This window comes from Electrophorus electricus, chromosome 8 (assembly GCF_041902795.1).
Source record: "Electrophorus electricus isolate QZ-2024a chromosome 8, ASM4190279v1, whole genome shotgun sequence".
Lineage (NCBI taxonomy): Eukaryota > Metazoa > Chordata > Actinopteri > Gymnotiformes > Gymnotidae > Electrophorus > Electrophorus electricus.
The window spans coordinates 11162912-11190835 of NC_137504.1; the positions used below are offsets into that span (position 1 = coordinate 11162912).

Consider the following 27924-nt stretch of genomic DNA (forward strand, 5'->3'; position numbering starts at 1 on the left):
TAACATGACCTACATCTTTAACTCAGCTCGAAAGTGCAACCCCCTCACTCAACAGATGCATGCAATTACGTTTACGTTTTGGTCGTTCGCCTCATTAGCCAGCGAACTACATACTGTAACTTTGAGAGTGGTTACTTGGCTGGCTAGTTGGCTAGCTAGCTCTCTGTTGTTCAAGCACAGCTAGCTACTTTACACCGCAACAACAAAAACGATCTAGCTATATAACAGGACAGACGTAGCAGATTTAGCCAACTAAATTTTAATCCTGTTATAGCCAACTTCAGTCACTCATAGCGTTAGTAGCCTACGAGTTTAGCTGCCAAGCGCCTAGTTAGTTAGTTAGTTAGTTAGCTAGCTAGCCATGTAGCCTTTAATTTCGTTAGGACAGATGCTCCAGTGTGCTTTAGCTAAGGCGACTCTCCTGGCTGTTTTTCAGTGATGTAGGTGTAGCTAGCTAAGTATCCAAGTTACTGTTTTCTGAACATGTTCTGTATGATTCAGTGGTTGTAGTCATGTTTGCACGGGAGTCAGTGTTGTAAATCATCCAGTATTATGTGGATACTTTACTGTGTATCATTACAGTGTTTGCTTTGCTGTTAAAGAGAAGCTGTTAGATAGCAACAGTGCCGTACGTGCCTAACGTTATTAATTTGGGTGTGCGTGTACGACCTAAAACTCAAATGCCTAGCTGTTAGGTGAAGGACGTAGATGCTTTTCAAATGTATTGTCTTTAGTTTACCTTTTGTTCAAAAAGACATAGTAGCGGGCAACAGTTATCTATCTGTGCAATGCTGAAACACTATAAATTCTGAACAATGGGAGTGTGTATGCAACCTTTACACCTCGCTATCATCAGTCCTGGTAACATGTATGAGTAAGCTGTTCTATAAAGGAGTTGTCTGGATGCTATATTGGACAAAATCACCCGAGGGGACTATGTAGGGTACATACCGTCAACTCTTATACAAGCAGCATAAGTTAATTTACCCAATGTGTGAAATATTGTCCTTTAAACCCAAGGAAGATGGAATCTTTGTCAGACTATTAATTGTGCAATTTGGTGTCCTGAAGGGAGGCAGGCAGGCATGAAGTATCAAATAGTCTGTCTTTAAGAGGGTGGAGACAGCTACATAGCTTAAGCTTCATTATGAACCAAATGGTGAAATGCTGATGAAGTAATAAGAGACTTAATGCTTCTTAGGAAGATTATTATATAGGCTAAGAACCTTTTGAAGAAGTTCATCTGAAAGGTGTGAGAGATGAACCTGCTTAAATAAACACATGACTTGTACCTATTTCTTGTTTAAGGCTTCCATCAACAGGCCCTTTGTTTGTTGAACTTCATTCAAATGTTTTGACATTGTTTCTGCTTCTTTCTACCCAGTAAATGGCAAGGAATTGTGAACCTCAAAACTTTCAAATGGCATGTCATTTGTTTTTTGAATAATTGATTTGAGGCACTTTATAGCACTTTATTTCTCATTTGGTAATACAGTGCTGTGGTCATCTTGTATATTTTCAAGTGCAGAAAACCATGTCTGGACAGCAGGGGCCCTCCACACTGGTTTGTCTCAGAGGTTTGGATGGGACTCTCATTTCTTAAAATGGAAAGCTGTGTTAGGGTGAAAAGGTTGGCAAACTCTACAATGAGAAAGGATGGGCTCTCTTGAGCAGCATAGTTGAATGGACGGAGACATAAACGACCTGGTCTGGTTTGAACTGCCATTAATCTCCTGAGTTTGAATGTGTATGAGAGCATGAAAATGAATGGCTTTGCCCTACAGCAAAATCAAATGCACCCTTTAAAGAAATAAGTGAAGATCTTGTCAACAATGCTTAAAGTGACCTGTGCAAAACCTTGAGTCAGAAATGAAAGATTCCAGACTGCCCAAGGTTAGTAGCTTGGCCGTCTGGGAGGTGAACTTTGAATCCATGAAATGTGTGGCTTTTTAACATTATGGCTGTGTGCCAGCCATAAAAATGCAATGCTTGTTTTATTCCATTGTGCTTCCCTTTAGAAGCAATTTGGCATTCTAGCGAATTGCCATACAAGAAATGAAATATTATAAGAAAATGGGCTCTTCACTCCAGCGTAGCATTCAGTGTGTGTTTTGGTGTTTTATTCTGCTTTGCATGTTTTTAAAAACGACGTAACTGGGCTGCCTGTGCTGTGCAGGTCCAGTGACGTTCTGTACAGCTGGGAATATTCTGACCCTGTTTCCCTGAGGGTAAACCCCCTCCTTTGGTAGTGGATTGGAGCCAGCTAACCTCAGCTAGCCCTCCAATCTGTAGCTGCACTAATACTCTTCATCACTTGCTGTGCAGCACCATGGGGTTCAGCCCTCATGACGGGGGTGGGGGGCTGTCTGCCACGAGCAATCAGGTAAATTGAACATGGCAGAGGGAATCTGAATGCACTTATAGCTCTGTTCGACTGAGACTCCTGCAGCTCTCCTTAGAGCTCTGTTCACTCATTTAATGCACCCACTGCATTGCATAGAGAATTTAGCTTTTTTTTCTTCCTTTGATCAATTTAGGCTAATGATTGTAATTCATTTATAAAATGCCATTACATAGTCAATTTTATTTATAAAATACTTTTCTGAGTGATTTCTTCAGAATAAAGTAATTTAAAATATTAAAACAGGTCAGTCAAAAATACTAAAAGAGAAAAACGTATACTTGCACTTTCCTCATGACCACGACTGGTAAAATCTAAAGAATATAAGAGGGTTTTGCAAAACCTCTTAATGAGGATGTAGAACAGTTTAAGTGCACAAACACCAAATTCACAGTTCCTCCTTTACTTTTAGTTTAGTTCTAGGAACAACCGGGAGCTTTTGGTTAGAGGATCTCGGTGACCTACCGCATGTATGTAGGCATAAACGTTCACATGTATTCATGAGCTTCAACAAGAAGAGCGAGCCTTATAAGTAAGCACCAGTCAGCAATGTCCTGGTGCCTGTTTAAACAAAAAAAAAGTGATTGAGTGACAGATGTTTCTGCCAATCACAGTTACATGTCAGTTCACCTGTGATGCTAACTGGCTAATGCCAGTTTCTCAAAAATTATGGATTTCATGGATTTTAGAAGAGAGTCTAGCTACATTTCACTGTATTTATTAAATAGCATTAACTAAATATCTAGCTAGAATATCCTGCGATGCTAAGCTAATAGCCTACATTAATGGCTAAGTGGTAAGCGCTGAACATCAGGAGATGGGTGTGAGGCATCATTTCATCTTTCACTAAGATGGAAATACTTGTCTGTTTTGACAATGCTTTCTGTGTCATAGAATTTGTCAATGAACAGTGCAGTGCTAACATTTCATTTAGCAAGATGCTGGAGCCTCAAACAACTTCCAGAATGAACAGCGATGTTTGCAATTCCAATGAAATATTTTTGTCAAAACCCAGAACGTCAGTGTTTGGTAGCTAAATTTGTGCAGTTCAAGATTGTGTAATGTTGCATTTAAGAAATCCACTGCACGCTGTTCTCATGTCTCATCTCCATAGCAACAGATCAAAGCAAAGAACTCTAGCATTTAACAGCACTGTGCAGTCTGAAAGATGCTAGAAGAAATTCATCCATGCTTGTGGTTTTTTTGACCAGTGCTGCTAGGATGTCCCACGGCTACAACACACAAACTACAACTTTTATTAAGAATATATATATGATCATTTATAAATCAAACAGTTTATATGTTATATAGTTCTATATGTTAATAGTTCTATTGCCAAGGTTCCACTGTTGGTCCCCTGAGCAAGGCCCTTGCACACTGCTGGGCACCTGAGGCCCTTAATTGCTTGAACTGTATTCAGTCATAATTGAAAGTCACTTTGGCACAAAGCGCATCAGCTAAATGCTGTGAACGTTTGTCAGCAGAAGAATGGCAGCATTTCGGACTGACTGAAGCCTTGTCACAACTCCTTGACCAAGGCAAGAATAAAAAGCATTGGAAAAAGTCCACATGATATCAGACAAAAGTATGAATAATCCTCTGTGTTCTGATGACACACATTGCATTTAATCTTAGTGAAATTTCTTATCTGAAAAATAACAGGACTGGGAAGTTTCTTAACATCCACTGAAAACTGTAATTGCGAATCAAATACAAAGGCAAGGTTCCTAGGAAAAAGATGTTCAGAGTTGTTTTGGCCAGTGTTGTCAACATTGTTTGTCCTCGATGCTAATTGCAATTAGCATAATGCGCTTTGTTTTGCAAAACTGAAAATAAATTCGCAGGAGAAGTATAATTACAAAGGGGCAGATTTTAGGCTACATGAAGCTGAAATGTTGCAGACTGTAAACCAGTTACATTATTGTTTTATGGAGTCATTTTAATATAAAGGATAACTGCATTCTTACAAGGCAGGCTGCATCATATTTGTGCGAATAAGTGTGGAATAGAGAATGATGTATTGCTGTCAGGAGAATACAGTACACAAATATTTGCCATTCCACATTTTCATATAAAAAAGAAAACTGCATTGGAACCGTATCACCCCATTTCCAGTTAGTAACTTTAGTGACACCTAAGCTAGTTAATGAACGGGACCTCAGCCAGTGCTGAGAAGCAGTATGATGCTATGAGGAGTAAAGCACTTTCTTGGTACTTGCTGTATAGTACTGCTGTTAACAGCCAGGGAAGAGCTTTGATCTGAATTTTAGCTTTGCTTGCATACCTAGCTTTACTTGCATACCTGGTCATTTTGGTTTCCACTTTGATTTGAGTCCATTAACTCTAGCAATATGTTTTGAACCAAGAACTATGGGTATTGTTAGTTTTGTTTTTGTTTTTTTGCTTGTTTGACCTTTTGTTTAACCCTATGGTGATATAGTTTCTTAGAGTAAGGCTTATTTGGCATTTTCTTGTTCCTCTAGACCATATCCATGCTGCTTGAGTCATTTAAAAAAAGAAAAAAATGTCGGCTGTTGCATGAAGGAGTGAAGCACTTCCTGTTTGATTACTGTTTCCTTTTTACAAGCATTTTGATTAGTTATTATAAAATGCTGACATGAGTTAACTGCTCATCAGTAATTAAGGGACTTGAGACTTAAAACCAAGTTGTAGGCAGTTGAGCTCAGAAGCTAATATTGCTGCAGATGTATGGGCACTGCATGCATATGTAGGACAAGAAATTTTATATCAAAGCTTCAGAGACAAAATAGTTTTCATTGAATTACTTTTTTCTTTTCCATTTTCCTTTATGCACTGGGGCTTCTTTCAGAAAGTATCTTGGGTAGCCTGTACAGTAGCCCATAGATTTATTTTTGTATTTCATGTCACTTAAATCACTTGTAACTATCAAGTCTTAGCCATTTGTGGGTGTGGTAACACATTTTGCATCCTGGAGGCTTCCTGTCCTAGCCCAATGTCTCGAAAGCTTCACGGCCACACCACAGTGAGACGCAGTCCGAGACAGTAGAATTGAGAAATCTGAGAGCGCAATGCTTGCTATTTGAAGAGCAAGCGAGTTTAAGAGTGTGGAAATGGTTGTCTTCCTGTAGACATATTTTCAAAGTCATAAAGGGATTCCTTTGAGCCGGTGCCATCTCTCTGCTCTCTGTCGCACTGTTGGAGCCTTCTACATAATGCTGTTTTGCTACAGTATACCACTGCATTATAGATCCCCTCTGTGGTAAAAAAAAAAAAAAAAAGAATGCCTAGTATTAAACAGACAAGTACAGTGATAGGACACCATACATTGCCTAGTTCAGCTCAGAAGCTCTGCGGATGGTGGTCTGTGCCATCACTTTCTCTGGCATGAAATGGCAGGGAGTCACTTTTAATCTAATACTACTTCCTTAACTACAAGTATGAAAACAATTAACACTGTTGCTCTCTTATGGTGTGGTATTATCAGGCGTATGTAACAGACAGAGTCACGACCATCTGTTTGTTTGGGGGGGGGGTTTGTTTGTTTTGCTTGATTATCTTTTAATGTTGCAGGGATTTGACGTGAGCAGAGGGTTTGGATGTCCCTCCATTATCCTCATTATGGTCTCCTGAAAATGTTCTGGTTATTCACAGTCTCACATCAATCCACATGTGACCTACATTCAATTTCAAAAAAATTTTTTCCCTCCGTTTCTCATAGTGAGAGTGGAACTGTCTGCTCTCTACATAAAAGTTCTCTTGTGACCAGTTATCGGTTTAAAGCATTTCAGCATTTTAAAATCCATCTCCAGCCATCACCGCATCAGAGTGAAATGTTCTTTTTCTCTGCATTACTTTAGCTAAATTGCATCAGGGTGACTACTGTGCTGAAACAACGTGACAGAAGCCTAAGTCAGACCCGAGTGGCTGCACAGGTAGACGGGACAAGCACTCAGGTGTGTTATGGGCTAGTCTCAGCCTGCGTTTTCAGGTGCCTTCTATTATCTGTGCACTCCCTTCTGCCCTGGCCTCCAGTCGTCACGGCGCCACTCACTTCAGTGACCAGTCGCTCTTCGCCTCCAGCCGCTCATGCCAATCGTGCCAAAGCAGCTTCGACATCCTGCCCTGCCAAGTTTTATCTTCTGGGGCACTTGGCTTCCTGGTCCCTGGGCGTCCGGCTATGGGAGTCGGGGGCTAGGCTCCTGGCCTCCCCTCCCTGCCAACCTCTTTCCTCTCCAGCGCTCACTGTTACACATGCAGGAAAGAGTAATTAATCTCCACGAGGGGCATGCCAAACCAGGGGACTGCATAACAATTTGTCTTCTTTGAGGGGCCTCTGCCAAATTCTGCCCCCCGCCCACACCCCAATGGAACGAACACCGTGCAAGCCGTCGCTTTGCCTCTCCGACCACATGGCCGTGTTTGTGTTCGACTTGCCCGAGTATCGACTCCCCATCAGTCGAGCAAGAATACAGCAGCAGCTGGGTGCTTATCTCCTGGTACGCGTGAGATACGCAGCAATAGGCTGCTTGCATGATCACATGTGAGCATCGAGGGCAGATCCAAACACAACCATCAGCACTTTGAGGAGAATATGGGCAAACGTGAACTGCAGCACTCTTATCAGTTCGAACATAAGTGCTGTGATGTCGTACCTCCACCCCCCCGCGCCGCCACCACCACCTTCACTTGGAGGCAGAGGGGCAAGCATGTTTCTTTTCATACATTTTCAGTTCATTATGTTCAAATTAAGATGTGTGTATCAGAATAGTAGTAAGCCTAATATGTATAAACTCTAAGTTACTGTTATATAATATGAATAATGCACAGGTCAAGCTAGGGCTATTTGAGGAGAGTATTTGATTTGTGTATTTTGGGGACAATGTTTTCCACTGATGCTTTGATTGTGATTAAGAAAATTAAGATTCAGGTGTGTATTCATGGTCCATGTAGTATCAAACATCTGACAAACATAATTACAAACATATCTTGTTTCTGCATGAAAAGAACCAGAGGAAACGATTTAATTGCTGCTATTGTTGATTTAAGCAGAAATATTTGAGAACATTGCAATATGTTTGTTATCATGATGGAGCAAAAATGATAAAAAGCAAAAGATCTTTTAATCTTAATTTGGTTGATGTAAATGTGTAATTAGAACCACAGCTCTTGCAGCACGATGATTGCATTTTTGGTGATGTTGATACAAAATCGATTAATTGTTCAGCTCCAACTTCAAGGCTTTGCCGGCTTTGTGTGATTTATTTGACCACATTTGATCCTTTTTGTTTAATAGCCGCAACAATCAGAAGCATACAATTTAGTTTTATTCATTTATAGTTCTTGGTTGTCAACATTCTGATTCCTTTGCCCAAAATTATGCAACACACAGGTTTCAGGCCTTAATTTTTCTAATTTATGCCATCTGGTCATCAGGTTTCTTTCCTCTTTCTCCAGGCTGGCTCTTCTGAGGCACAGATTGATTTCATTAGGAGAGCTCAGACAGGATTCTCACCAGTAAGTCTGTCTTGGGTTAAATTTATCTTAGGAATGCCTTCACATTTCCTGACAGATGGACAGCATTTTCTATGACAAACAACTGCTCCAGCTCCATTATAAAGCCAGTTGTTTATATTCTGGGGCATGTCAAGATGTCTGTGGCTGTTGACATTTGCAGGGAGATTTACAAACCCTTGGGTCCTGGTTCTTTTTACCCCACAGAAGCAAATCCCATTGGATCCGTCTTCTTTTCAGGCTGGACTTTGTATTTGTTGAGAGATAGAGTTGACTTGCAGGCCACAGGAAGGTCAAGCTCCCAAGTCTGAGCGCTCCCCTATCTGTGAGCGCCACTTAAGCCTCGCACCGTCTGGAGCCGCCCGTGCAGGGTGGCTCTTCCCCTGCCTCCGGGCAGGCGTGCTTGCACCAGGCTCCCACAAGACACCAGGTGAACCAGAGCTTTCTGCGGACCCAGTGAATGGCACTGGCGAATCTGCTGACATGAGACAGTGGCTAAGGACTGGAATACGCCCACCAGCGTGTGGCTCCAGCATGCCGCCCAGCCGCACGACTGACACCGACCGATAAACGCTTTAATCTGTGTGTGATCCCATAAGCCGGCGAGCATGAGGCGCGCAGCCCGCAGGTGGCCCTCACAGACGGCGCTCATATCGGCTCTGTGTCTATAATCGCCACTGGCCCCAAACAAATCCCCAAGGTGCCTGTGAAATTTGCACTGATGACAGGGTAAAACCTGAACAAGAGATGGCCGCTACAAGGGGATGGGCGTCAACAGGGCCACTGTGTAAAGCTTTAAAAGGGTGCTGCCATGCACGACCCATGCAAATGCCACGCAATGACAGAATGCCAGTGCAGGCACTGACCAGTGCTTTCATGAACCTTTTTGAGGATGTTATTTCCAGTAGGGGTTGTAAGATGAGGGTTTTGTAACCAATCATAACCAGAAAGGACTGACTTGACTTCCTATTTCTTGTAATCAAATTACCTTGACTGTAGCGACAGTGTTATGGGGAGCGTTTGCAAACAAAACAAGCCTTTTTTTTTTCCTGTTGTAGAATGGTACTTTGCTAAAAGTCCAGTTAGGTAAAGGAGACTAACCTATAAAAGATGTTCAGTGGGTGCTAGGCATCTTGATCGAATTAAATCTGTTGATTTGCTACTACTATCACCTGTAATAATTAATTTGCTGTGTATGTTACAACAGCTTATCAGCACTGTTTTTGATCAGCAACCTTCAGTGATGCCCACATTTTACAAAGCAATGCACAAGCACTGGGACATCAATGGAAAAAATTCGGCCTACATTCTGCGACATCAGACAAATGAGAACTCCGACAAATGGGCCCATCAAATAGCCTTTCATTGTGTGACTCTCCCCTGTTTCACACTGGCATACAAGATCTTCTCATCTTCACTGACAGGAGTACAATAGCTTTGCAGGATTTCAGATCCCCATTCCCTGGCTTGGGTCCCCTCCCTTTCCATTGAGCTGCCAGTGTTTTTATTCAGAGACTTGTCTGAGCATGTTGTACATTTGTGCCGGGGTATTGCGTGTTGAGTGAGTCCTCCTTCGTAAATAAGAGATTGATGAAATATCATTAGGCTGTTTATTGACAGTGGTGCAGTGTTCTACACCCCCCCCCCCCCCCGCCAAAAAAAAAAAAGCTGCCACCATGTTTTGATCCTATCTGGACTTTCCCACAGATGCAGTGCTGATGTAAAACTCAATGTAGACGACGTCTCCTTGCTTTTTTGGGGTGAGGGGCAGGGGCTCTGGTGTTGCCGAAGGCATTGGTATTCTGTGCTGCCCCTTCGGGTAAGCTAGCAGCGTTCATCGAGATGGAAATTGTCAGTTCTAAAGCATATGTGACAAGCAGGCTTTTTGCACTCAGGCAGCACGGTTCTGGCAGGACAAGCTTGTTTACATCTCTAATGACAAGCGACTGAAGTGTCCATGAGTGCATGGGTATTAACAGCGCAGAACATCTGCTGCCACTCTTGTCTTTGCCGTAGTCAGCGTGGTGGGCTTTTAATTAAAGAACAATTGAATAAATTTGTCACGCACTGCATCCGGATTACGCGCGGCCGTGACGTATCTAGCGAAACAATTACGAGTCCGTTTTTGTTGGATGCTGCCCCTGATTCACGATGCTTGTCCCATGCACTTGTAGCAGCTTTGTTTACTCAACCCAGCGGCTTCCGGGGAACACGAGCGTCCTAAACCGGTCCAGAAAAGGTCAGTGGACTTGCTTATCTTGGAGAAAGGTGGTCATTCAAGAACCGAATCGAATGGTTGATGCGTTGGCACTGACACCACACCTCGTTGCCCTTGCTCACATACTTTGTGACTCAGAAATGAATTATGTTCATTATTATCGATGCCACAGCCTAGAGAATAAGTTCAGTGTTTGAGGCAGTGGAAGAGGTGGTGTGTTGTTGTTTTTTTGTTGGTTTTTTTTACCCCCTCTTCACCTTTCTTTGCCCGTCAACAACCACAGTGGCAAGGTCTTTGCGTGCTCCTGGCGCAGAGGCAGGTTTGATTAGTTTGGCAAGGAGAAGAACCGAGTTCAGGTGTCAAGATTGCTAGTGAAATAGGCACCTTATTTCTCTGCCTTGTCGCCCATTTGTCCCTGTTTTACTGACTGACAGACGAGTGAATAGTCATGGCAATCAGCAGCAGAACGTGGGCGAGGTGATGGTAACGGTGCACGAGCCTCCAAGCATAGGAGACAGCAACACAAGGCTTGCGTTCATGCTTTTCTGCAACCTATAACCTTTACTTTAGAGCCCGCCTCACCCCCTCGTTGTTACATTTACAAAACGTCATGGTGGTTTATGAGATTTGCAGTACAGCCAGAGGAAAAGAGGCCGATTCAAAGCATCAAGGAAAAGGGAAATGGTTGCAGGGATACAGATGCTCCTGACAGGGAGGGCAGTAGTGACTCTTTAGCAGAACATTCTGCCCCGCGTAGCTCCTGAGCTATTGCACCAAGGGGAGCATCCATGCCTGCTCAAACTGGCCAGGTCCTGCAAGGCTCATCTTTGCGTTTCTCAGTGATCTCATTAACTCAATCTCCACTGCTATCTCTGGAGAACCACCCCCGCTGTGGTAAATTAACAAAATTCCCTCTGTGAACTGGACCCAAACTCTCAAATTTGCTGAAGTCTAAAGCTTTACTGAGGGTCCCTCTGTGTGTGGTTGTTTGTTTTTTTTGTTTTTTTTAATTTATTATTTTTAAAAAAATGGAAATAAGCCCAGCTTGGTAAATCGGTCTCCTTCCACTGCTTTTCCCCCTCCAGCATCCACACGTTGTGCCTCGGAAGTGGTGACACGTGCACTTGTTTTCTTTTCCACATCTGAATTTTTACGTGCCTGCCTTTTGTTTTCTAGCTTCTACTGCCCGGTACCCGCAGGTATGACCGATATGAAATGGCATCAGCGCAGGGCCGTGTCATTTCCCCTTGCCTCTGTCGCTGGTATTTTGTTAGGGAAAGTGTCAGTCTTGCAGAAAGGGAAAGGCATATCTGACTGGGTTTGTTGGTGAGGTGTGGTATAAGCCTCCAAATGTGAGATCTAGCGCTCTTCCCACTTATTTACAGACGTTTAAGCCAATCGAGGTGGAAAATACATTTCACATATATTCCCCGTCTCTCTCAAGCTTAATCCTGAAGAGACTCTCAAGAAATACTGACTGGTACATGGTGTGAGGTTGTGCAAATGTTCTCAAATTGCTTTTACATTTTATCCTGTGGCTGTGAAACCATGGAAGCTGGGGTGGGGGTGGGGGTGTGGTGTGGAGACAAGGTCTAAGTCATTTCCGAAGGATGGCTTCATTATATACAGATACTTTTGGGGACCATATCTGCAAGTTCTCCATGAGTCATTACTGTTGGCTAATAGAGTAGAGTGGCGCGAGCTCTGTTCTTGAACCGCCTTCAGCCTTCAGCATGTCCTACAGCACTGTATCCTTAATCAGACCACTACACTCTGATTCAACTGAAAGTTTGTTCTGCAGGGGCGGCATGTGTAGGCGATGCGCCATTCTCCTGAGTCCCATACTACGAATCCTTTTTTAAAAATTTAGTTTTATTTTTTATTATTATTATTATTATTTTTTAAATGAACATGCATCCTAGCTAGTCATTACGCTAGTCATCATGCCTGTCTCTGAACCCGTTTGCTAGATGTTGTGTTTGGTGGGGGGGGGGGGGAGTAAATTAATTCATTGGAACACTGTCTCATAGCTGCAATATGAGAGCTCAGTCATCCTGGTATAATCTGCTTGGACATCTGCGTATGCTTGGTATTGCAGTGTTCCAATGTGCTCCCTTGCAGGTTATCAGCACACTGTCTTCATTATCAGAAGTAACTTTTGCTTCGTTGATGCAGTAAATCACATTTTGAGTTCTTTTAAGGTAAACTGACTGGAGAGAAGTTTCTTTTTTCAGTTGCGCAGTGTGGTGGGAGGAACGCTGAAGAGTCTGGAGGTGGTCCTGCGTCCCTCCAGAGATGCACAGGTTCTCTCTGGATGCTAGAGAGTGGATATGTTTTAGTGGAAGTAGCTGTTGTGCTGAAGTATTGTCCGGTGAAAATGGTTGGCCTTGAAATGCGACCATAGCTCTAAAAATATAAATGTCTCTAGTTTTGTGCCTGTGCTGGGGTGTTAAAGCCACCCACTGCCACATTCTTACTAATTTTATAGGGCGCATGCACATTTATTGTCATTCGTTAATTGGATAGAAACAAACGCATCTGTGAGAAGCTGAGTGGAGTGGTGCAGCAGTATTACAGAGTAGGAAGGAGTATTGCATTTCAAATCTGTTGGTGCAGCATTTGTATTGAACTTTGGTTTAAAAGCGCGCTTGTGCTTTTATCATAAACACAAGTGCAAAACTACATTTTCCTCACTTTAAGCAGGCCCAGAAAGTGTGTCCAATTTCTCACAGTAGGATTTTGCCCATGAAAGTCACTTCACTAAAAATAAATCTCTCAATAACTAAATACAACAATAACAAATACAACTTTTATTTCTTACATAAGGAAAAAAAATCTATTGTGACTATTAGGCCTAATTGGTAATCAGACAGTTGGTATGTCAGTATGCACAGAAAATTATATAATTTAGTCATGTCACAATTGGTTAAATTTTATTTAATTCTCATCAGAGTGCAGAACAATAATGATGATAATGAGTGTATGTATTATCTAGGGCATGTATTTTGGTGTCACAACCCTGTACTTCTTTACATGTTTGCTGTTGCCTTATTTATGAACTTATTTGGTGCTGACATGAAAAAACTGTTATTGCACTGTCTGCTCGTGCTCATCTTTTAAAGGGACCAAGAGGAGTTAATCTGATTGGATGCTGTGGCAGCACACCTAGCCACACCCGTTGATTCGATTGCGTATTCGGTCTAACCCAACCTCTTTTGTTGTCGTTGTTGTTGTTGTTGTTGTTGTTGTTGTGCCACTTTGCACTGGATAATGCTTCTGCCGACAGTCAAGAAAATATTAAACATTTCTTCCATGCCACACGTGCCAGCGCCGCAGGTCCTGTGCCTTATTCCTGAAAATGTGCATCGTCTACAAAAACAGAGCCCAAAGTATCTTGTTGGGCGTCATTTTTAGTTGTAGTAGAAACTTACTTATTTTAGCCTGATTTAAAGTCTGGTTCATGTACCAATGCATGAAGTGCTGATTCATATAAAAATCCACTAATGAGATTCTGTGATCTTGGTATCAGGAGTTTCTAGCGAATCATGAAGGCAGTTTCCCTTTCGTTGTCCTTGCATATCCTCTGGAATATGAACTCAATACGGGCTGTTGATGCTTTGCTGTGCAGAAGTGCCTGGAAGTGCTGTAGTAAAGCACCGGGCACTGGGGCTCGTTGATGTGCTCATGTCCCAGGAGACCCTTAGCACCTGGGCGAAGGAGAGGAGCTGGAGGTGGGCCAGCTCCTCCGGGAAAGGGACTGGAAGGCGGTCTCCCGGGCCTTGCTCGGAGCCTGTAAGCTGATCCCCCACTGTCAGGGCTCCAAGCGGAGCAGCATGCTGGCTCTTGCAGCCCTGTATACCCCTCCAGCTGTTGATCCAGCCAGACAACTGGGAGATGCATTCCACACTGGCGGGGGGGTGCAAAACCATTAGGCATAATCCTATGCAGCTATGTGAGATGGGTATTTGCAACAGGAATTATTTAGCTAGCTTGACGAAAGTTATATTGATGTTACTATATGCCTTTGGTATCTGAGTGTTCCACTGTGCTCCCTCGCGGGTTATCTTCAGCAAGGCCAGACCACTCCAAGAAGAACGAATGAAAAGAACCTGAATTAAAACATTTTCAGAACTCATTGCCTACCTCCCACTGGTTTATGTGTTTTTGTCAAATTGTCCTCTGGTCATACAATAGGTAATGAAAAAACATGGAGCGCTGTTGATGGAATTTAAAATTGTGGCCTGCAGACACCATTCAGGACATCAGTTAAAATGGCTTTCCAGTGTGCAGAAATGCAGGAACTTTATCTAGGTGATGCCTTGCTCATGCCATTGTAAAGAGTCCGTCGGTCTTTTATTTAGCCCAAACACAGCTGTAGTTTTGAACAACACACCCTTGTAGTGTCTCTCTGATAGACTCCCTTGCAATCCCTTGAACCTTGGCCGTCACACGGAGCACGGGAAACCACCCTGAAAAAAGTCGTGCATGAGTAATAGGTGGGTGCTGTTCTGGTTTCACCGACACTATCAGTAAATATGGCTTTGCTTTTACTTTATATTTGCATGCTTTATGTGCAACACCTTCTAAATTCTTCTCCGAGACGGGAAATGGGATGGAGTGTTTTCTGTTGTCCTCGTCCTGGTAATAATATCCGTGGACTGCCTCTTGAGCATAGCTGGCAGGAGCAGTGATCAGGGAGACGGATGAGGAGAGCTCTGCTATTTCTGATCCTTTCTCCATATCTCTCCTACTGCACAAGGAAAGGAGGGGTTTTTCACATCTGTGCCTGGGGAGGAAATGTCCAGCATACCTACAGTGTTTTTGCTGAGGAGTTTTGGATTTGGCACACTGTCTGCTTTAAGATAGACCTCCTACTGCAAATAAAGATCAAATATAAAGAAAATGTTTGCAATGACACGACGTTTAGACTACTGAGAGTTCAGGTAGGCCTCTACAGGATTAGTTGAAAGGCTGGATGCAGTGTAGCAACTTGTGTTCAAAATGACTTCTTTTTAAATAAATTGTATTCTTTTTTTTTTCTCTCCGTTTTATTATTTAAGTTTTTTGAGTGCCGTTTTGTGTGTTTTTGTGCTGTATACGTTAATTTGCACATTTAGGCTGTTTTGATTCATGCTGTTTCATTCCTTCTGGCATGAAACTGTCAAGTGTGCAGTGCTATGCCTAACCTTAGCAAACACTAATTCTGTCATGGGAAAAGCTGTTGTGTTTTGTAAATGCAGAAGTCCATTATTCTAAGCAAAAATGGACACTTACCCTATATATGGTAAAGCTGGATTTATATATGGTAAAGGAGCCGGGCCTTTGCATTCGGTCCTTAGGCTGCCGCCCAGCTGGCAGTGTGTTTGTGAAGGATGGCCTCAGCTGCTCAGACAGGCGCCAGCGAAGTGCGACCCTGTTATTGCTGCACGTCATCCTCCCTCACCTTCTCCGTTTTCGGAAACGGTTTTAAAGTGACACACGCCAACCAGAGAAATAAGGGCCCGGACCCTGGACAGCTGAACTAATCATCGACCGAGCCTGTGCCCTCCCTGCTCCCCTTCACGGGGCCGATGATTTTCACGCTTCCTTGATTGTAATCTGTCGCTCAGAAGCTTTTGTGGTTTGTGATTTAGGCGGCAGCCATTAAGGTGAGCAGGAGCGATGGCCTCCGCACCCGGCAGTGAGTCGTTCTGTTGAGGTCTGATCAGATGGGTAGTCAAGGGCTGCTATGTTATTGTACTCAACCTGCACCAGGCCAGCGAGTGATGGAAGATGTGTGTGGGTAGAATAGGGGTGGGCTATATGATGTTAAGTTGAGGCAACATAAATTATCACGACAACTAGTCACGGGTACTTTGGGTACCGAACTTAAAGAGCACTGACCAACTGCATGAAGCACAAGAAAAGGGACATTTGAATTTTAACAGTATGTATGTTTTAAGTGTCACGATGTATTTGCCAAATATTGCCCACTCCTAACATAGAACTCTGTGATGCCTTTGCCTTAGTGCCAAAGGGACAGAATGTGAGATGAGAGGCTTGGCCGTGCTCCAGTCACCATCGCTGCATCGTCCCTCCCCGTCCAGCCACAGTCCTACTGAGGGGGCCTTAGATTTGCCATTTTCCTTCCTCTCTCGCATGTACTGAGGCGGCGCTAACGTGTATCTGAAGATAAACGCACGCCTCTGCCTTGATGTCCTCGGCTTTCGCCCGCTGAGCGCTCCAGAGGGCAGCCGGAAGACGTTTCGGGGCAGCGCCCGCATTCTCACTGCTGGGGCTGCGCAGGACCAAGTGACTCGTGCTGTTGAGCGTCAGAGCGGAGCAGCCTACCCGCCATATTCCCTGTACCTCCTGTCCTGCTGCCTGCCTATGTAGCCACCAGATTTGGATCCTTGTTGAAAGTTTTTAGGTATAAACGCGCATCTTTCGGTCAGGAGATGTTTGGATGATTCATCCAGTGCACGGTTTGTTCTTATTTTGACTGTTCTCTATTTGAATTGTTTTAAAAATGTCTCGCTTCATTTTGAGGAATGGCCATGTAGGTTAAGCAACAGCTGCATCCTTGGATAGAAATATTGACCTTTTAAACTTAAATATTGCCTTTGATTCACTTGAATGTTGTACTTTTTTTTTTTTTTTTCCAGATGCAAACTAATCGTTTGGAGGCCTGTCTGGCCTGGTTGAGACTTCCCTGTGCACAGTCGTGCCATCATGCGCTTATTTGATGCCCTGTGATTTTGTTGTGCAGGCATGCGCACGGCAGCTCCCGACATCCAAGCACAGCCCCTGAGCTCCTTGTACGTGGGCAGCTGCTTTTGATGGAACCAAGACCAAGGACCCCCAGCACACACACACAGCAAAAAGGTAGGCAGCCGGCGCTGTGAGAGTGAGGATCTGAGTGGTGCATTATGTATACTGGCTCAGACAAAGGCAGGTGCGATGGTTAACCAAGGCAAGAGGCGCCCTGCACGTCTGTGGGATTACCGTTGGACCGGCGGCCCACTACTGGCCACACCGCCAACCGCCCCCCTCAGGCATGCAGCCATGTCGGGACAGGACGCCTCCTGCATGACGAACGCAGCATGGAAACGAGGGGCGTTTTTTTTCCCAGCCCACTGAATCCCTTAAGTAGCGCAATGTGCATTCTTCTTACTTCATGTAAAGACCCCGCCAGAAATAAAGCGAGGCCACAGTGGGAGCGTTCGCGACCAGCACGGCCTATAATGGCCCGCGGCGGCGGGTCCGTTGTTTGGGTCGTTAAGGGAACACTTCTCTTAAGCTCTCAGATACTGATTCAGAAGCTCATTATAAGTTGATAAAGTGTCGGCAACATAATCCGGTTTGCTAACGTGTTCTGGCTAGCATTAACTATCTGATCATGCGCCCACGTGATTTTCAAAGCTCCTAGCAGGTCGCGTATCAGCACGAGTGTGCCTGCAAGGTGTGCCGGCCCACAAGTAGAGCTTACTCTGGAGGTCACGTCAGGATGTCCGGAGCTTCTTCATTTTTTTTTTTTTAAAGCGTCGCCACTCGTCCTGATGGAACGAGGAGGTGCCGAGATTTAAAAGAGCAAGCGTGACGCAGTCCCTTGTGTTCGTGGGAGGGTGGGGCGCAGAGCTGGACGGGCACGAGCAGCAGAGAGAGGCAGGCTCCCGCGCTCCCGTCAGCAGAGAGAGCAGGAGCTGGCCTTCAGGATGAAGGGGACGGGCAGGTGACGCGCCGTTCCCTTGATCCCGATGAATTTGCTCGAGTACGATTACCTTCAAAGCACTGAACAAAGCGCAGAATCTGAAGCTCGCGCATAGGTTGTGGACGTCGGTAATTAGAATCGAGCTGCGGTTTGGCAGCCTTGCTTTTGGTCTTGCTTCAAAGGTGTGCTCTTTCTTTTCTGTCCAAGTTGAGTGTTCTTTGCGAGGAGCATATTTTCATAAATACGCTGGCCTGGGGATGCGTTAGCATATTGGCTTTTAAATAATACACTCCCACCAAGGCCACTGGCCACTCAGCACGGCGAGCAGGGGGCCTAATTGTGTAATGGAGGTTTGAAGATCGCCTGTAGCTGCCAGGCATCGTTGCTCCCTCCACCAACTTCTCTTTGTCTTTCCACTGTATGGAGGGAAATTGAGGTGGAAGATGAATTATAAACTTGTATGAATAATTGAAAGCAATCGGTACAATTGAATTATTAATAGGTGAGCGAGGCATTTCTTCACACCAGCGTGGCTTGTGAAGGAGTGTGTGATTTGTGTCTCACCCTGCTGGCTCAAATCAGATCGTTAAACACTTTTTTTTTGGGGGGGGGGGGACGTCCATATCCTCTTGCTTGTGTACAGAGACGTGCTATTGTTGAACCTCTAAGGTTAAATTGCACAGCGCCAATGAATGGCTGCATTGTCATGCTGCCGGGTTGAGCCCTCTATTTACTTATTGATTTCAAAATGGCTTTTGATGCACGACCTAGAAATTCTACAGGAGGCTATACAGAATGTTTAGCATAGGGCAGCGGGCAAATTAATATGTTCTCAGTTGCAAGGTCTTTATGGCCCTGTTTTGTTAAATTGGAAACCGATGTAAACATTTGAAGGTAACTAACCCACTATAAATAATGTGAATCTAATAGATTCCTCTTCCGAACAGTTTGCTTCTATGGCTAATAATAGCATGTTCATCCTTTAATGATTGCTCTTATACTACAGGCAAACTGGGAGCATGGATGAACTCCAATATCATTTACATTGGGGATAAGCCAAGCACGGTCTTGTTGTCCTCTGTGAAGATGTTGTGGGTTTGGTTTTTTTTGTTTTCGTTTGTCTGACGTGTAATGCAGACTCACAGGTGCTCCTGCGAATGGGGCTGGAACATGGTGATGAATGTTAATGAGTCTGCCCATCCTGATAAATTGATGGCACCGTCTTGAGCGCAGACCACTGCTGCTGGGCACTGGGCGCTGGCCCCGCAGCCCCCGATTTTCTCTTCCCACGGTGCCTGTATTTTTAACACCCTGTTTGTTCCCTGTCATTCTGTCCTTTTGCATCCTCTCCCCTGCTGTGCTTCTGGTGCCAAGGTAACGGCTCATCCCCGAGCAGACTGCTGCTTTTTTTGACTCGCTCACTCGCCCTCCCTCGCTGGCGGGCGGTCGGGTGGGCGGCACCAGACCGAGCACTCTACTGTCCACTCGCCTGTTCCGCCGGGGCCTCTGTGCAACCGAGGAGACGGGCGCGTGCCGTCTCGCTCCTCGGACCGAGGCGGTACCCACCCACGGTGTTGCTTAGGCAGGCAGCCCACGCACACCGGACAGAACCCAGGTGGCAGCAGTTCTTGTGCTGTGTGACGGCTGTGAAGTCCAGTGCAACGGCTCGCCCCGACGATCCAATCCCCAAACGGGTCTTACCTTCTACATGGAGCCCTGGTGTAGGGAGCAGAGTGACGAAGCAGCTGTGCACATGCGCCCAGCCTCCATGCACGCACATCCTCAGATCATCGGTCCAGCTTGGTCCTACTTGCAGCTCATCATGAAAACGCCACAAGCATGCACATCTTGTAATCCCTAAGCGTTCAGGCTCATGCATGGAGAATACAGATTAGGAAGAGTGTCGGAGATGTTGGATGTATGTATTGTGCTGGATTTGCAAATAAAGATTGACTGCTGAAGTTATTGGCCTTGACTGATTAAAGGGCAGTTTTTGTGAAGCACTTATCTGAATATGCGTGATCGTTTCTGCAGCAGTGTGAAATGGCTGCTGTCCCTCAAAACACAAAGTACTCGCTCACGTGCAAAGTTTGGCGAAGGATGGTTTGGAAGGATGCTTTGTTAATTATCAACTTTTTCTTTATTATGCTAAGATTCCTACTCATTGGGGTCATTGGTTTTATGTTATCACAGAGGATTTTATACCAGGACCCTGATGGCATATATGCAAATTGTATGATGTATTCTATGTATTTGAGACACTGGGAGTAAATTAGGGTAATGTAATGTTCAAGAGTGGGTGTAGGCCTCAACTAAACTAACTTCAGTTTTTATTTTACTATTGGGTAATGAAGTGATTTTGTTAATAATTTATTAATGTGTAATAAAAATGAGGTGTGTGTGTGTATATGTATATATATAATTAAGCGTGAAGTTTCTGTCTCTAATTATGATAATCACATATTCAATCACCAGATTAACTACCCTCAAAATCACACAACAATGTCCACAGAAACTTCTCTTCAGTAGGAAAACTCCATCAGCTTGAAATGAAACCCATACCTCTAGCAAAACACAAAGGAAGTTGTTTCCAGAGGACAATCATGTTTCTGTAGTGCACTTAAATACTAACTAGAGCAGTAATGTGGTAACCTTTTGTTTCTTTTCTGTTGAGCCAAGCAAGAATCTTGTAGCAGTATCGTCCTACTTATTGTTGGGTCCTTGGTGGTGGTGGTAAGACAGGACTACAGAAACATAACTGAAAAGAGCTGAAAACGTGTGTGTGTGTGTGTGTGTGTGTCCGTGTCCTCGTGTCTGCATGCACGAGACCATGACCAGGTGCATGTGTGCCACTCTTGTGTAGCCTCACAAGGGTATGTCTTTCTGATCCATATGGTAGCCATTAAGCCCCTAAAGGCAAGACTGATGAGATGAATACAGAGCTGGAAATAGTGTGTTAAAATAAACTTGTTCTTTCCACCTTAATTTCATGCATTAATACCACAAAGTTACACATGTTGAAGTAATTGCATACATGAAGATGTTAACTTTTGACAGGTGTAGTTTTTAGTGAGAGCGATTTGACAGTGTGAAATTTACTTTTTCATTCAAGTTGTCAGTGCACTTATTAAGCCATTGACTGCCTCGTCAGCACTGCAGCAGAGCTGCCCCTCAGGGTAAGTGGAGGAGCCCTGTTAGCAGTTAGCGGCTTACAGAAATGACGACGGAGGCTGATGGTGAAGGAAAGAATGAGCGTAGTAGGGGTGACGCATCTCTGCTCGCTGGAGCTGCCATGTAAATCACCCTATGTGCTGTGACAGACAATTATTTAAGTGAAATCTAATGGGCTACCAGTGTTTCTGACTCAAACCGACGCTTGACGAGCATTTTGAAAAGTTTTTATTTTTTAAGAGGCTTAAAGGGTGAGACGTATGACATGGGGTGGGATATCTGCGCTCAAGTTGGCTTGCTCTGGGTGTCTTTGTTCTGTCTGCCCTGTCCCTGCTGATGGTAGCCGGGCAGATGGTGCGTGTTTATGTGGAGTGTGGCAGTACTCTAGGAGGAACACCAGCGACATTCCCACTGCTGCCCCCCACCCCAACTGGCCTCACGTCCACGCCGCTACCCAACCGACTGATCACGTGATCGTGTCCATCTCGATCGGACCACTCTGCCTGCAACAAGCAGGGCTTGGGGGGAGCATGACAGGTAGCCTGTCCTCAGGCATGCTGCTCCGATTGGCCAAGCACTGGGGAGCAGTGGGACTCTGACCCACTTTGCGAGACAAAGGGGCGTTTTAACTTGCTTTATGTCCGTTTTGGCTCCTAAAGTAGAACAAGCACCTGCTATTGATCAGTGGACCTTCACGGACCTGCCTCGTTTCCCACTGCCGCCCATGCGCTCACACACCCAGCGGGGTTGACACTAAGCTACGGTTTGTAACTGACCACAGTTGCATAAGTAAAACCTTTAGTTTGGCAGGATTGACTTTGCAGTGAACCATTCAGTGAGAAACATATTTAGTCTGCTTCATGTGAATAATGACACAGCCCTGTTTGTGTGTCCCCGTGCAGCTCTGGCTGAATTGTTTTATCCATTTTGTAATACTGTAATGTGATCTGTCAAGCTTAACTTCTGGCTGTCATGCAAGTCAGTTCTCCTTTAGACAGCACAGGAAATGACAGATGCTGGATGAAGTGCAGGAGAAGGCTGGGTGTGTTCGTGCAGATTTGTGTCGATTATTTCCTTGGAAGTGCTAGGCGTAGCTGATAAATATCTTGCACCATCCAAACACGGTCCCTGTATTAATAAAGGGAGTGCAGACTCTCAAACATTAAGGCTTGGAGTGGAGATGGTGCCATCTTGAGTGGGCTGTCAGAGAGCATAACCCCCCCCCCCCCCGTGTTAGACAGCACCACAGGGCCAGGAGCCGAGTGTTGATGTCAAAATCTGTCTGGACGCTTGCACACAGTCATCCACAATTAAAAGTGCTTCATGTCCAAGTTTTGCATTCCCTCCGTCGTCCCAGAGCAGCAGGGAGGTCCAAGCAACCGAGTCTGCTCTCCACACTGCGGGGCACACGGATGCTTGCGGATCTGCCACTCTCGCCAAGCAGTGAGGCGACTGGGAGGCAGAGTGGAGAGGTTTTTATTCCCCCCTCCTATTCTGTCTCCTGTGCTGTTTAGCGGTGGCGATGCTGGCTGTCTCAGTCTGCCTATTGCTCGCTTGCCGGTTCCCCAGCTGCTTTGTTCAACTCAATTATACGATCCGCTGAGTAGCCCGTTCTGCCCTCATATATCGGGCCATTGCATCAGGAATTCCTGGTATGCTGTGATGGAACGAGGCCTCTGGGCCTGGTCGCGGAGCACCACCCCTCACCTGGCTGAGCTCTGAGCCGTCATCAGAAGAAAGGCCCCCGTCTCCTACTGTTCAGTTAACCGTTCTGTTATGTTCTTGCTCGTCCAAGCTTTCTACACGTTGGGACTTCTAGAAACGTAAGCTCTGTCTCAGCAAGTATGTGATCAGGAATTTAATTTGCACAGATTTTAAAAGACCAGTAGTTTTACAGGGCTGGATATCTTAATGTCAACTCATCACGGCCCAAGGGATGCAGGCATTATCGTATGTGATATAAATTGTTATTGTTATCATGTAGCAGTAGAATATAAACAAAAGTGTTTTTTTTAAAAGCCTACAAAGGCACCTTTAAAAAAAAATTAATACAATTATATAGTTATTACATGATTCATCACAATGAGTACAGATAAATTTCAAGTTCATGCACATCCACATTATTGTATTTATGCTGCACCTGGATTTGAAACTTCTGCCCTTGTTTGTAACCTGGTGTGAATTCAGCTACAAATATTATAAGGAAGATTGTCCAACTCCTTTACTACGTCCTTTAAAACTCCATCCTCTGGTTGGAGGACTGTACCACTGCCTGAGAGAGCCCGCCGGGCCAGCAGTGACCAGGAAAGCTGCACTGGGCATCGCTGTGCTCTGGCGGTGGCAGCATTTCGGTGTCTCATATGTCAGCCCAGCACTCCTGATGTGCAGGCTGCAGTGAAGGGATTTTATGAATATCATTCCAGGCTTCCTCTCTCAGGAGGGAGTTATTCTAGGAAAGCAAGCTGGACTAGGCATTTGGAGTGTGGGGGGGACGGGGAGGTGTAAAGGTACATCTTCACAGAATAATCTCTAATAAGGCAATTTTTGAAATGGCAGACCGGCTCTGAGACGGCCTTTCTTTCCTTTCCGACAAATGTTAGGCTGTGCTTCCCCGATTGATTACTGTCATCAGGGAGCGTTTTTCTGAATGTTCCAACTGCTAACCTTTAGCAAAATCTAACTAAAATCCTGGCACATCAGTATATTCGTAGAAAGCTAGAATCTGGATGCTAGACTTGGCTGTTTGGACGAAAGATCGGACAGCTAGAGCCGTTAAGCTTATTACAACCAATTAAGCTGACCACGATATGATGATAAACTCCATTTGGGGTGGTAAAATACAAACAAATTCTGTTCAAGCCTTGTGGCCTCTGGTATTAAGCAGCAACAGCCTGCCCTGGGCATGCTACATGGGAGACTTTGGTGGGAGCAGGTGAGGCAGTGAGTCACCACCTCTCTCTCTCTCTCACTCTCTCTCTCTCTCTCTCTCACTCTCTCTCACACACACACACACACACACACACACACACACACACACACACACACACACGCCGGGCCAGGCAAGCATCTACAGCACCGCATCAAACAATAGCCTAAGATGCCCCCCCCCCCCCGTAAAAGCCGCACACTGCAGCGATCAAGGCCTCACAAATGCCATGGCTCATCATCAGATGGCACCCAGAACACCATCTACCGGAGCCAAAAATCCATGGCAAGAGAGTAGAAAGTGCGGTTTCTCCAAGCGTCTAAATGCAAGGGCTGCTTAGGTGTTTGAACACTCTTTATATTTTTTGATGGACAATCTCGATCAAAGAGAAAATGATATACCAGAATAATGAATGGATGTTGTGCCACTGTCGAACACTCGGCTTCTGTTTCTGGCTGTTTGCTTCTTGCCTTGGTAGTCATGAATCTTTAAAGTAAGCTGCATTTATTCTATAGGGTGTACACTCGTAGTATTATAATGATTTTTCATTTGGTCATGGGGAAGGAGCTATTGAGATGTGCGTTAAGTAAAGGTATAGCCTTAAGAATGTCTGTCTGGCATCTGCTGTCTAGCAACATGCTACTGCCTCCCCTACGGGCAGCAGTTTCTGATGCAGCATAATGGAATGGCTGTGTTTTACCTTCAGTGTTGCTGTAATCGTCAAACTGTGCAGCTCTTTTCTGTGAAGCACTCTCACATTCATTAGCACTCATTATTTCGTACTGGTTTGTGTGCGCGTGCGCGCACACACACACACAGTTAGAGAGCCCATCCCTTGTGGTCCAGCTTATGCTCATGACTTTGACCACCTGCCACAGCTGGCAGGGCTCGGCATCAAAAGCCCACCCCTTGCCTGATGCCAGCAGAATCAGGTGGGAGTCGGGTTCTGCTCTGCAGAGTGTCAGGTGGGACGGTGCTCTGCAGAGTATCAGGCTGGGCCACAGGTGAGCGGTCTGGGTTTGAAGCAAGTCTAGATGTCCTGTGCAAATGACCTTTGATCTTGTTGGGTGCTTACTCTGGGATATTTTAATCTAACCTACCTGCCCTAAATGTACCTTTAGAGAAGGTGCCTCTTATCTTTCCAAGGCAAGACTGAGATGAGTGTGAGTGCACTGGTTCCAAGTCCTCCTTTCACTCCATCTGCATTTCACCTAAAGGGAACGCTAATCAAAGCCTTCTGGTGCAGTGGTCTGCTTTGGGCTGTGCAAGATTTGCACTCAAAGGGATGCTAAATGTTTCCTCTTGAAAACGGATTAGCATAGGAACTCAGGTAGACATGCTGTTTGCTCTGTCATCTGCTTTAGTGCTGATTATTCAATAGCCCCCCGAACACATTGAAAGTACCGTGCTGGCGACTGCCAAACTGGAGAACATGCTGCAAGTGCATCTAAGCAAATCTGACATTTCTTATCGTTTTCACCTGCACAATCATGAATCAAAGTTAAATGTGATTAATTGTAGTTTGTGATTAATTGTGTAGTTTCGCTTTTTTTTTTTTTTTTTTTTTAATCTGAAGTTTGAATCCCAGCTTTGCCAAAGTCTTGGCTTCAGGCCCGTTTAAAAAGAAAAATGTCCTTAGCTTGGTGGTATGTAGTGCTGGGGCTGGTGGATGGGGATTGGTGACAGAAGACAGACCAACTAATTTTGTAATTGGTTATGACCAGATTGGGAGCAAATAAGAAAAAATAATTAGAGATTGCAAACAAAAAAGGTGGTCTTGTTTCACTTTCTCGAGCACCTGGGATCTGTTGATTTTTATTAAGCTTTGTCCTTTTGTAGCCCAGGCATGCAAACAGAGTGTTTCCAGGAAAATGCAATAAGGCCATAGCAATTATGGAGTGCTGAAAGATGAAACAAGCTTACCACCACATGGGCGCGCACAGAAAATTACCCATCCTCTTTCCTCATAGGCTAATCTTGGCGGCGGCCTAATACACTTCCAGTTTGTTTATTTTCCAGTGTATTTTCCAGCTGCAGTATATTGCAACCATGCGTGTGTCAATTAAGGTATTCCATAAGGTTTGACCCTTTTAGAGATCGATGACTTGGGCTACTCTCCCCACCTAATTGGTAGTCATTGTGATAAATCTCAGAGATGGCCAATCCTATTTGTTCCCACTGAAATCCAATAGAGTGTATTCAGCCCCCACCCTACCACTCATGTCAGTGTGATGCATTGTGCCTGGCTTTTCTTTCACTTTGCTCGCCCCTCCTCTCTTTCTTCTTCTCCTTCAACCCATTTTTTTTTTTCTTCTTTCCTCTCCCAACCCCCCCCACCCGCCTCTCTCTCTCTTCTCATGTTCCAGAAGCCATGGGGTATAGGGGTTATAGAATATGCCAAAAAGATTCAGATACCAGACCCCCCCCCCCCTCGTCAGGCTCCATTCGGCGAAACTTGGCCATGTTTTCATCATTTTACTCCAGACTGGTTGCTTAGTCCAAGACTCCAGTCACGTGTGGAATTCGCTCCACATTCTTCCCTGAATGTGTGTCATCTCATATTAAGGCAGAGCGGACACTTGGATGATTTTAACTGCAGCTAAGAGCTCCTGCACAACTTGTCCAATCAGGGAGAGCATCTGAAGAAATGATAGTGGATGGTTCCTGCTGGTAATGATTAATGGTGAGGTGATATTAGGGCTGCACAGTTTCTCGTAGGTTATTTGATGTGTGTGTAACTCAAACTGCATACATGACCCCTCTTTCACAGCCAAACATTTTTACATAAAACAGCATCACTCATCGAGTTTGTGTCAGTATACGAGCGATCAGAATTTACGTCCAGTGCTTTGAGTGCGACGAGCTGCTCCATTATAGCCGTATGTTTCCACTTCCTCCCTCTTAAGCTTGCATACAGAGTTGGATTTCCGCAGCTCCATTAACCCGCCTCTTCCGCTAAAGACCTGCGCACACATTTAGCAGCGCACGCTAATCTGCCTGCAGTGGCTGGGTCACATGGCATTCTGCTGTTGCCAAGTTGGAGCTTCCCACTGATTCCAGGCAGGAATCATGTAGTGTTTCTGACCTACCAGGGCCAAGACTTTTTAAGTGAGGCTCTGTGCTTGCCACTCCACCCGATGGACATTTTCAAATCGGAGTCCTCAGGGTGCTGGTCCTACAGATTTCTCATCCTCCTTTTAATGGTTTAGTTAACTTGGAGTAATTTAATAAATCTGGATTCTGTGTTTTAATTTGAGTGCGACTGTTATAGGTAATAGACAGACAATATTATGCACTTGGAGGTATGGGTATTCTTTCCAGTTAATATTTCCTAGGATTGGTACAGACCACAATTTCGATGCAGAGCAGAAACCTTTTTGGTGTGTTTGAAACACTTGCACTTTCACCAAAAGGGAAAGAAGTTATCATGAGACTAAACTTGGCGTGTATAACCTGTATGAAATTGAGAATCGCTGTACTTAAATACTAAGTTGTACTCTTACTGTGAGAAAATCTTTGACCAAGGCTGTTCCTATGAGCACTTCATCTTCATAGCAAAATAGTAAATGTTCTAAGATGGTTACCTTAGCAACAGATAGTCATAACTACCCCCAACCTGGGAAATGTAGTCCCATCCTAAAACAAAAAATTGCATAGGTTTGTAGCTTTACTAGCGGTTACCTTCAGCAGTACCCAAATCACAACTGTTCTACAAAATGTGCTTCATTTGCCTGTTTTTAAACATGTATTTTTTATAAGATAACTGCTTACTAGGTGCTTTTGGTCCCATCTTAAGCACATGATGAGTCAAATTTTTTGTCTGTGCTAATTGTTCACTGCTGTTGATATATGGGGATTAAGTTACAGTCAAGCTGGCAGCCTTTTAAGTTTTCCTGTATCAGTGGAAAGTTTTGCACACTGTTTTCCTGTGGTACACTAATGCGAATGCTCTGGAATCTTTGAACATGAATGCTCTGGAGTCTTGTACTTCTTATCTGAGCAGCTGCAGAGTCCTCCCATGCTTG

General features: G+C 44.6%; 1 protein-coding gene across 10 annotated transcripts in view; it reads left to right on the forward strand.

Moving 5' to 3' along the window:
- The window catches only part of ndst1b (N-deacetylase/N-sulfotransferase (heparan glucosaminyl) 1b), a 55307-nt gene that overhangs the window by 637 nt on the left and 26746 nt on the right, over positions 1 to 27924 (forward strand). Inside the window, exons 1-3 of one of the 10 annotated variants that reach the window (XM_081718857.1) lie at positions 6429 to 7310; positions 7838 to 7897; positions 16861 to 16976. The exons of 1 other annotated variant lie outside the window; for it this stretch is intronic. The gene's annotated coding sequence lies outside the window, so the exon portion shown is untranslated. Of the gene's footprint in view, positions 1 to 6428; positions 7311 to 7837; positions 7898 to 16260; positions 16577 to 16860; positions 16977 to 27924 lie in introns of those variants that run through there. 8 more of the 10 variants (XM_081718858.1, XM_035527227.2, XM_081718856.1 and 5 more) reach the window with 8 other exon arrangements.